Source organism: Malaclemys terrapin, chromosome 5 (assembly GCF_027887155.1).
Source record: "Malaclemys terrapin pileata isolate rMalTer1 chromosome 5, rMalTer1.hap1, whole genome shotgun sequence".
NCBI classification, from domain to species: domain Eukaryota; kingdom Metazoa; phylum Chordata; order Testudines; family Emydidae; genus Malaclemys; species Malaclemys terrapin.
In genome coordinates, this window is record NC_071509.1 from 92,177,885 (window position 1) to 92,189,952 (window position 12,068).

Sequence of the window (12,068 nt, forward strand, 5' to 3'; positions counted from 1 at the left end):
TCTTCATTGAGTTTTGGATCAAGACATAAAGCACCTCCAAATTGTAGGTGAAAGTTTCAGACAAATATAAGCAATTGAAAATAGGCCATTATTATGGAAACTGTTTTGCAACCCTAGTTACAATGTTTGCTCCCACAACAGCTATAACAACTCCATTTATCTTTCTTGTACCTTTTAATAAATGTCTTTGATATTTTTCTCTCTTTTTTATACTTTGACTTAGGGTTGACTTCATTTAATCAATAGGTATGCCGTTGAGTTTATTGTGAGATGCGGAGAGAAGATGGAGGAAAGAGATGAGAGGAGGAAACTAAAGCACTTGGAATCTAATACTCAGTTTTTTCACTTCTTAAAAATGGGCAGTTTCAAATTATTTTATGAACATGACTGTGAAACCTGTGAAATGACCTCTGTCCTCAGGCCCTTTTGCAAAATGCACTGACATTGAAAGAAGTCTTCCAGAGGAAAAATGTTTTGCACCATTTATAAAATGTGTTTAGATTTCTGAAGAAATTTCACAAAGCAAAAGCCAACTTTAGACGAGCTCATTAATTCCAATCCCTGTTCGCTAGCAGCTAAGTTAAAAGCTGGAATGCAGGCACATAGCATAGCAGTATCAATTATAATAGTAAGATGACTAATGAGATCAGTGATATTTGAATGATACTGAGGCTGAAAATTACACCTTTCCTGCAGAGTAAAGGTTGAAGGAGATCCTTGCATTCAGTCTATAATTTCTCCTATACGGGGAATATGTGGCTGTTAGACCTTCTATTGATTTTTTTTTCTTTTTTCTTTGACAATCCAGCAAGAGTTCCCCACTCCCACAGCTGCTGTGTGTGGCTTATCTCTGTGTAGCTTTATAATGGCTTTTTCCTCTGATATGTTGTTCTAATCTGTACCTTTTTGATAAGTAAGATGCCAGGTTTGCAAGATTTAAATGTAACTGTAACACAATAGTATGATGCATTATCCTTTTGGCTGGTGTCAACATGATGTCTTGTGCAAGGAAAACCAGAACTCTGCCCTCAGATGTAGAAGTGTGAAAAGTTGCACCTGAGTCTATGAGGGACAGATATATTGTGCCCATCATTTTGAATGTAAGAATGTTTTCTTCTGTTAGGCTCCAATTCTGAAAAAAACATTTTTCTGTGTTCTTAAAATCATCCCTAGTCAGCAAAGACTTAAGAAATACTGTATTGTTGTAAGTTTTGTGCTCTGGGTTCTTTGGAAGTGTAAGGAAGATGTTGCAAACAGCAAGATCATTTGCTTTCTGCCTTAATCTCCCTAGGAAGAGTCAGTTATTGGGCTAGAGTATATTCTGGGAACTGGGGGCTGGTGTGTGAGTTAAGATTTCTGAGAAAGGGGATTTGCCTGTATGCTGTTTGACCACTGTTCAAGGACTGGTATATAAAATGTAAATAAACAAAATGCGCAGAGAAAATACTCAGTTTCTATGTCCCTGATTTCTCCTCTTTCAGGAAACCAACCTGGAAGGCACTGACATCTGATACCTCTCAGCACAGGGATGATAATATTAACTCAAACATGTGGCACAATCAGGTCATTCTCTTCCATGCAAAATGAATATGCAATACTCCCATTTGGATATGACAGCATTTATCATTCATTTTTGTGAGAACCAGAGAATAATTAGGGAGAACTGGTGACTGGGATTTATGTTCTTAAATCACATAGTCACTTTTGAAAATCTCACCCACTGTGCCAGATTTATCAGTACATTCAGACTGTCTGGCATCAGTGCAAAAAAGTAGCCATAAACCTGGCTTCATAAACAAGATTTATGGTCACTTTGCTTTTCCAGAGTAGTGCAAAGCAGTCAGAGCGTGCTGGTGAGTCTGGCCCATAGGAAGTGCAATCTGAGCAAGTTAATATTATGGGAGACACTTTAAATTTTGGAAATTCCTCACTTTAGATGTTTGATTTTCAATTCTAACATTGCATTTAATGTAGGTTGTTTGATATATCTGTCTAATCTTTCTATGTATTGTCATTTCAATCAGAAGAGATTGCAAGGAGACTGAAGTAAATCTTTGAATTTCCTACTTTCTAGACAGGATTGCTCTGGTTCAGTAAATTCCAGCAGAGTGTTTAAAAAATGTTGAAATGATTAGAGATTACAGTACATTTGGCAGCTCTGTTGAAGAATTCTCATTGATGTGGATTATATTAAGAAGTTTTCTCCATCATTCTTTTAAAAGTATGACTTTTTTCTATTGTCATGTTAATTGCAAGGTATTGGGGACACATACCAAAATCTTTAATTATAGTATCAAGGGAATGAAATAATATATTTAATAATCTTGAGAAAATGTCCACATGCACCAGCTAGGAATTGCAGTGGGTTAAAAATTATCGGACATGAGCAACTCTAGAAACACAATGCAGTTGTACATTTCGGAAACTGAATACAAGTTTCTGCCAATTGCCTCTTGGTTTATCAAATATGAGATTCATTTGAGAAAGGAAACTACCTTGTGAATTCTTCACTTGTGAATGGCATTACTCTATTTGCTTGTAGGCTATAAGATAATTTCTCATGAGGATTGCTTCACTAAGGGGTTGGTATTTTCTTCCCTATGTTTTATTTCATTTTCCAGAGCAGAAGCCCTTCTTGTTACACATCTTACTTTCATTGATCTTTTCTAAACAAATGTTTATTCTCATGCCAGAAGCAGCAGGGTAGTCAAGGCAAAGAACATTTAGGCACATTGTGACAAGGCTTGCAAACCCAAGGAAATATCCACTCAGTCTCCTGATGCATCCATCCTGAAACTCAATTACACAGAATGTAATGCTATTGCAACACAAGCAAAAACAATGTTGATGACAAACTGTGATAAAAGGAGACTGACATTCCAGAATATCCAAAAGAATCCTGCAATTGGCCATAATGCATCAGAGGCTTGTAGACCTGGCTGTTGCACAACCTGTACTGTATGTTCTGTCTTAAAATACTGCTGGCTTTGAGGCAGCTATTGTTAAAGAGCTGAGTTGTTAGAAGACCAGGGGATTACAGGTCACGAATCCAAGGAGAGAAAATGACACCCCAATATAAAACCAACAAATGTAGTGTTGGTTGGTTAGTTTAATACTAATAGTTTGAAGAAGGATTTTTAAAAAAAAGTTCAGAGGAGGGTAAAAAGACTAATGTGGGGAATTAAATGAATGTGTTAAGCAGAAAGACTTTGAGACCATATGTCACCATTGTGCCTGGAGGGGCCACACTGAGAATGCTTACTCAGGGCAAAGTACAAGGAATAGGGCCATTATCCCCGAAAGTGGTGGTTTATTGTATAATTAGATTTCACCAAGTCAGTAACCAAACAGCTTCTGTAATACCTTACTGGTTACCATTAAACCAAAATTCAGTGCCTTTAAGCAATCCAGCCCACCCAGCCAAGTCTAATATAGTGAAGGTTACTAAAAACCTTCTTCACCATATATAAAGTTCTATCAATCCCAAGAGATTGGACACATTATTCACCAGGTCAATGAATATTTCAGATCTTACCCAAATACACGTTTACAGCCAATTCTTATTAACTAAATCAAAGATTTATTAATAAAAAAGAAAAGAAAGAGAGTTGCTATGGTTAAAAAATCAATATACATACAGAAATGAGTAAAATTCTTAGGTCAGTTTCATAGCAAAGATGGTGAGGCTGCTGATTTATAAAAGTCGTTCTGGAGTCAATTTAAAGAGATATAGTCCAACGGCAGTCCATGTGCAGAGTTTGTACAAATTCTTCCATGAGAATTCCATGCTGGATCCAGAGTAAATCTGGAGACCGCAATCTTATGGGCTTAGACTTTCCCTGTCAAGGTTTAAGCAGATCTGAGACAAAAAAGGATCAGGCCCGAAGCCTTGTTATAGTTACAGAAAGTCATCACCTCAGCAGGGCCTTTCTTAGATGAAGAATAGGTAATGTATATTGTTGCTTTGAAGCTAAGCTCTGTTTCCTAGGCATACATGGGTAACAAGTTCATTAGCAGAAGGCAATTAACTATCAAACAGTTCAGAGGGAGTTTACTACAATTTTCAAAGAGAAATTAGGTCAATAACATTATTATACCATAAGTCCCATCTAAATGATAATATACTCCTTTTGTTCTCTGAATCAATAGAATAGAATACAGTAATGAAACATTATAGACAGGAACAGAAGTTTAGCATCTACAATCTAATTAGATCACAACATTAAACTTCTACCAAGATGTAGGTAGACAAATACAATTAGTATTTACTTTTGATCCTTTAACAATACAGGTTTACATATCAAGGATTCTAGTCTATTTAACATGGCTTTGATAACTATCTGCAAGGAATGAACCTGTTTACCATTTCAGTCTCTTCTATATCTCTTTAAGGGTTGCTTTTAAGGGTCACTCAGCCTGCTGGTTACTTAACTCTCGCTGACTCAGCGTCACACCATAATATCTCCAAACCTAGAATGAAGATGACAGGGAGATCTGATGACATTATACAAGTCCCAGAAGAAGTTTATATAAAGATCAAGGGAGGACTATGCTCATCACGGGACTGGATAAATAATCCATAGACCTAGTTTGAAACTAAGGAAGGAGAAATTCAGACTATACATCCATGAACTCCTTGATATTTCTCTCAGTGAATCAATGCTACATGAAATCAGGCTAACAGATGAATTAATTAGGGTAAGAAACATGATAGAGTTTAAGGATAGGATTTATTTAAGGACAAGAAAGAGTATCCTTTGCTATCCTCTGCTAAGTCCCATCTGTGCGTATGTAGTTCTCTTTGTGTACATCAGAACTATTGAATGAATGAATGAATTTCCTTTAAGTCATGAAGTTGTGCAGAGAGGGTCATCCCTTTCAGATGACATGAGATTTTATGACTGGTACCATTTAAGGCCCATCTACAGTACTCTACTCTTCTGTGCAATGTGCAAGAGACAGGAAGGGTTGTAGTACTGTGCAGAGGGACAATGTAGATATGTGCTATCATGCTAACACCTGCACCCCTCCTTCATGAGACCAATGTATGAACTCTGCTCCTCATGACTAGGAAGGAGGGAGCACATGGCTAGCAGACAAGCAGGCATGGCATGCTACAAAGGAAATGGACTCCAACTCATGCAGCAAATTTCTCTCTATATAAACTAATGCAGATTGTTTCTCTATGAACATCTTCTCCATCTCCGTAGCATTCAGGGATTAGATAAGGGGGAGGAGGGGAGCAGGAGCACACAGCAAGTAATGGAAAGCCACCATTCTGCCGGCTACTTGGCGAGACTTATGATGCATGCAGAGGGAAATTGGCTCCCCTGTTTGGCCAAAAATCCAGACACATTGGCTCAGGTTTTGCCATAGATCCCTGGACTGGGCACCATCCCTTAACCAATCTGCTTCTCCATCTGCCCTGCACTGTAGCGAGGAAGATATTGCAGACCCATGACTTCACACATGCTGTGAAAGGTTTTTGATAAGTGTCTCCTTCCACTTCCCAGGTAATTTAACATGTGGGAGGTGAGATGCTCATGAGGATCCTAAATTTAGAGCAGCGATGGCCACTCCAGTGTTATGGTTTAATTGAATTAGCTACTACTTACTGGAAATGTTAAGAGCTCCTTTGTTTTGCAACTTAGATATATAAAATGGTTCTGAATTTCTACTGAAAATATTCAGTTAGGAAAGCCACAGTGTGTGAAGTGGGATATTAGATAGGTTAAGCTACTGATAGAACTGTATCCATGCTGTACAGCTCTCTGTCATAATCTTATTCCCTATGGTCTAAAAAACAACTGCTTGGATCTGACTTCTGTTGAAATGCGTTGTCTCCGTAGCACCAATCACTTTCTGCTATACGCACATCTTTCATAGACAACCTGATAGAGTATCAGAGGGGTAGCCGTGTTAGTCTGAATCTGTAAAAAGCAACAGAGGGTCCTGTGGCACCTTTGAGACTAACAGAAATACTGGGAGCATAAGCTTTCGTGGGTAAGAACCTCACTTCTTCAGATGCAAGTAATGGAAATCTCCAGAGGCAGGTATATATCAGTGTGGAGATAACGAGGTTAGTTCAATCAGGGAGGGTGAGGTGCTCTGCTAGCAGTTGAGGTGTGAACACCAAGGGAGGAGAAACTGTTTCTGTAGTTGGATAGCCATTCACAGTCTTTGTTTAATCCTGATCTGATGGTGTCAAATTTGCAAATGAACTGGAGCTCAGCAGTTTCTCTTTGGAGTCTGGTCCTGAAGTTTTTTTGCTGTAAGATGGCTACCTTTACATCTGCTATTGTGTGGCCAGGGAGGTTGAAGTGTTCTCCTACAGGTTTTTATATATTGCCATTCCTGATATCTAACTTGTGTCCATTTATCCTCTTTCGTAGTGACTGTCCAGTTTGGCCAATGTACATAGCAGAGGGGCATTGCTGGCATATGATGGCATATATAACATTGGTGGACGTGCAGGTGAATGAGCCGGTGATGTTGTAGCTGATCTGGTTAGGTCCAGTGATGGTGTTGCTGGTGTAGATATGTGGGCAGAATTGGCATCGAGGTTTGTTGCATGGGTTGGTTCCTGAGTTAGAGTTGTTATGGTGCGGTGCGTGGTTGCTGGTGAGAATATGCTTAAGGTTGGCAGGTTGTCTGTGGGCGAGGACTGGGCTGCCTCCCAAGGTCTGTGAAAGTGAGGGATCATTGTCCAGGATGGGTTGTAGATCACTGATGATGCGTTGGAGAGGTTTAAGCTGCACGTCCACCAATGTTATATATGCCATCATATGCCAGCAATGCCCCTCTGCTATGTACATTGGCCAAACTGGACAGTCACTACGAAAGAGGATAAATGGACACAAATTAGATATCAGGAATGGCAATATACAAAAACCTGTAGGAGAACACTTCAACCTCCCTGGCCACACAATAGCAGATGTAAAGGTAGCCATCTTACAGCAAAAAAACTTCAGGACCAGACTCCAAAGAGAAACTGCTGAGCTCCAGTTCATTTGCAAATTTGACACCATCAGATCAGGATTAAACAAAGACTGTGAATGGCTATCCAACTACAGAAACAGTTTCTCCTCCCTTGGTGTTCACACCTCAACTGCTAGCAGAGCACCTCACCCTCCCTGATTGAACTAACCTCGTTATCTCCACACTGATATATACCTGCCTCTGGAGATTTCCATTACTTGCATCTGAAGAAGTGAGGTTCTTACCCACGAAAGCTTATGCTCCCAGTATTTCTGTTAGTCTCAAAGGTGCCACAGGACCCTCTGTTGCTTTTAACCTGATAGAGGTTAGCTTGTCACCACCGACACTAACAGTCTTTCTGGTGTGCCAATAAATCAGCTTGTTAAATGATCTTTAGCAGAAACAATATGGACCAAATCTTAAACACCTTACTCAAGTAAACCTCACATTGGCTTTAATAAGGTATTTGCCTGAGTGGAGCGAGAATGAGGACCTCACGATCTGGCCTTAGATTTTGTAAAAGAAAAAAGTGTGGAATAACATACTGTAATAGTAATATTAATAATAACACCTAGATTTTATTTAGCACTTTTCATCAGTAGATCACAAAGCACTTCCCAGTCAGTAATGTATTTATCATCCCTGAGAGGTAGGGAATTATTATTACTGTAGTGGGGGAAACAATACACAGATCCCATCCCTTGGAATTTCACAGCTTGAGTTATGGCTCCCCAAAATAGATTGACTATGAATGTGTGTATTTCCCTCTGCAAAGTGTGAGAGAGGGAGGACTGAAGGAGCCTGGCATATGTGCAGCACAGAGCTGGCTCACACTTCAGGAATAAAATTTGGCACATGTTAAGTAGTCCCTGCTGATACTAGTAGTGATGTGCATGACTAGCATGTTCAACAGGAAGCAGGGAGGCTAGACAGATTACCGAAAGCCAGAGCAATGCCAAGAGCTGCAACACAGGGCTGATTTCAAAACTCAACCTTGTCCAACAGCTTACTTTTGTTTCAGTGCAGCTCTCTCTTAAATACTAAGCCGAATGTGGACTTTTAACTCTCAGTCACACCCTACCTGTGGGACCATTATTTCCCTGTTAATCTATATTATTGTTATTAGCACTGACAGTGGTCTCAGGGAAGATACAGAAAAAAGTTCAGTCTCTTTCATGAGTAACTTACAATACAGCAGCTTAAGGGCATAATAATCAAGGGTAATAATCATGAATGAGTCTGGTCCTGTTCCCACTAAAAACCATGGCCAAAGTTCTAGTGCAGGCTGGATTGGGCCCATAATAACGGCTTCACCCTTATGATCTTTTCAATTGCCTTAATAATGTATAATTGCTGCAGCATTTGTTGATGATTCCCTATATACAGAAGATTCCACTTATTAACAACCCCTCAGCTGCCAGCAAAAAGTTCTGGCAGTTACTAATAAGCAGAATGCAGGTTTGTGGGGCTGCAGCCAGGGAAGAAAGCCCTGGGACCTGGCTGCAACCTGCAAACCTACCTGCAGCCAGGGAGGGCTTCTTGGGCTTTCTATGGGAAGTGGGGGTGCTGGAGGCATGTGGGGTTGCACCATACTGCTCCCTGTGCTCTTTGGGGTTGGGGCTAAGCACATCCCAGCCTTTCCTTCCCTAGGTGCAGTCCCTCAGCAGGGCACAGCCTGGAGAACTCAAGGAGAGGTAGAGGACATGCAGCAGCAGCATCCAGGCTGCTGCAGCAGCCCCCCGCCCTTCGCCATTACTGTCCTTCCCACAGCCTCCCTCCCTACCCCACAGCACCTTACTTCCTGTGCAGTGCCTGTGCACAGGCAAGTTTGTGAGGCTGCTGCCCCAGCAGGAAGCACTGGGATGGGCTGAGCACCAGCCACAGGCAGGTTTGTGGGGCTGCAGCCAGGGTAGGCACATCCCAGCCTGCTGCAGCTCCACAAACTTGCCGGCGGCTGGGGCCTTTCTTCCGAAGAGTGTTATTAATGCCCTTGCCAATATCCAAATCCCATTAACATTACCAGGACAAGATTGGTTCCCAGCAAAATGATGCTATTAACCAGCAGTTGTCAATATCTGGGCTGCTATTAAGCAGAATCCAGTGCTCTAGGGATAGACAGAAATAAGGAATATTACAAATTCAGCAGTAGCACTGACTAGGTTTTCTATTTTGGAGATTTGTCCTGATTTCAACTACCAGCATAACTGCACCAGTGGAAACCCTTAGGATAGAGAGGGTAAATATCTATAAGCTGTGATTTGCATCAGTGAAGCTTATCTCTACATGAAACCAGGGTGAGCTCCACTTCAAATTGTAATTGGCCTTGTCTATAGTAGGGGTTTGCACTTTGCAGTGGTTCAACTACATTAGTGTCTGGGTGAAATCAAAGCAAATCCACACAGTAGACAAGGTCTTAGTGGAAAAGGCAAAATTGAAAAGTATTTTGCACTTTAATAACACTTTCCATCTGAAAAATCTCAGAGGCCTCTACTAACAGTAGTGAGTTAAGTGAGGTAGGGATGTGTATGTTAGTCAGACTAATGGGTACTAGAAGTATAGAATACCTATGCTATTAGTGAGCATTTGTATACAGTCTCCCAGCTGAGATTCCCTTGGATTATTTTAAGAAGACAGCGATGTGTTATTGTTTAGTTTATTATTTATACAGCACCCCAAAGTGTGCTAACAAAACAAACAAAAAGGTCACGGTCCTGCCTCATAGAGCTTGCAATCTAAAGAGTGAGAGCAATGAACAATGGGGCTGGAAATGGGAAGAGGGAAATGAGAAGACCTGGTAATACAAAAACAAGGTGGTGTAATTACTTACTTATGAAGTAGTTGTGCTGAGGTATCTGTGGCTGAATTGGCAGTGTTAAGAGGCAATCTATTTCTTTTCCTGTAAGATGTTTATTTAGGCAAAGCAGCTGATATGACATTGTCAGAACAATGTGGTGTTATCAAACAACTACAGTACTTCACTATACTGTGCATCTCTGTTCGAAAAACTAGTTCATTATGTGTCACCGTCTGTCACGGTGCATGTGACAGAATGTGTCCAGATTCTATAATACTGTTAGGCATTATAATGTCAAAAAATTAACTTTTCATCACAAAGTTTTAAATATTGCTTTAAACTATATAGCAAAGGAAACTGTATATTATCTGTGTCCAGGGTCCATATCCATCAAATAGCTCCCCATTCTCAAAATTGACACTCTGCCAACTGTTTCTGAGCTGCACAAAGAGAAAACATGTGCCTGGCAAGCACCATACTGATGGGGTTTAAAGTCAGGTAGAAGTACTGTATGTTGTGTTTGTTTGGCAAACTGGAAAGTGTCTAAAGATCTCTTAATGATTTTGAACATCAAGCCTGAGTCAATGCACTGAATAAGGGGGATTACTTAGTAACACACATATTTAGCAATGCCATGGTTACTATCTAACAGAAAGGAGAGAGAGAGAGAGAGATCAATTTCCGCCTAGGAAACACTATTCCCATGTTTATTATTTGTGTTAGACAAATAGACAATCATCAGTCCTTGAAAGTAAGGCACTAAAATCCTTAAATTCACAACAGGGTGGGCACAAATATTATCTATGGATTTTCTGTTTAACACTTGGCCATTGCTGTGAAGTAGGTCCATGTTCTTGCTAGCTGGCTGGATTTTAAATGGAGAAGCCAAGTTCCTTTGCTTACCTCCTACCCTTGTGTTATATCTATCAGTGTCTTCTATAATGTGTGCCAAACTTGGAGAAATAGTATGAAAAATTTGAGCAAATAATTTGAAAAATAACAAGCTTATTAAGAGCTAAATTCAACCACATGAGTAAATTGAACGAGGAATGTTCCCACTAGTTACAGAATCCCCTCACACTACCCTCCTCCCAGCAAGACAATGAGAGACAATGCACACTCAGGAATGAAACACAGACAAAAGCATTATATCAACAAATTGCCATTTACTGATTGGTGATCCTGAGGGCTGCACACTCTTAGCTGTAGTTGATGACAGCTGCTTAACCCTTTTGTGGCTGTCACAGACATCTTTTAGAACCTACACTCACTCATGAGTCCACCTGAAGTAAATATACTAGACACGGTATATGGAACAGGCAAACATTATCTTTGGCTGCCAGCTGGAGAAAATTCTTCTCCTTCATAAAAGTGAAAAATCTTCTTTGCCAGCATGTTTGTTGATATAAGAACCATTTTGTTAAACTACAGCCAACCATTTTGTGGCACTAAAGACAACAATTCATCTGAATTCTCTAATTATATTATTAGTAGAACTAGAACTTGTAAAAATATATTGGGCCAAACCTCCAGCTGGTGTAAACTGGCTAAGCTCCATTTAAAACAATCTAGCGCATTATATCGAAGCCAAATAGCATCATTAGCTATATTATGTATTACTGTAACCATACTGAAACTGCCTGCTGGTGTTTTCTTTGGTGCCTCTCATGTATATAATTCTAATTCCTTACTGTTCCTTTCTAAATAAGTGCTATTCATCTCTACAAACCCTTTCACACAGGGCAGAAGTTCCCGTAATCTCTGATTCTGTCTCCCTTTTGAGGTCCCAAAAATAAAAGTGGTACCACAGAATGGCTTTGGCAAAAAATGATTGTGTGTGTGTGTGTGTGTGAGAGAGAGAGAGAGTTGCTTACAGACCACTTTGGCTGTGTCCCTAACACACACATTTCTATCCGTGGGAATATTTTATCCTATTAGTGCCTGAGAGCATAATCCCTTTGCACCAAAACCCTCAGACTTTAAAGGAGTAAATCAGGAGTCATTCCACTAGTGTAAGTGACAGGAGAATCTTCCTGCATGAAATCTAAAAATAAGATAATAAACAAAAAGACCCAGACAATTATTCAGTCACATTACCAGCTTCTCCAGTGTAGCTGCTCTGAGGAGAAAGGCCATGGCATCCAGAGCACAAGGTGGAAGATGGCTACAAGTTCTTTTGGGAGTATTCAGAGAACCAGAGAGGGCAGGTGTGGTGGCTGTGGCTAGGGTCCCCCTGCCTCACAGGCCTGGTCTACACCTAGAATATAGGTCAATCTAGCTACACCACTGACTAGTT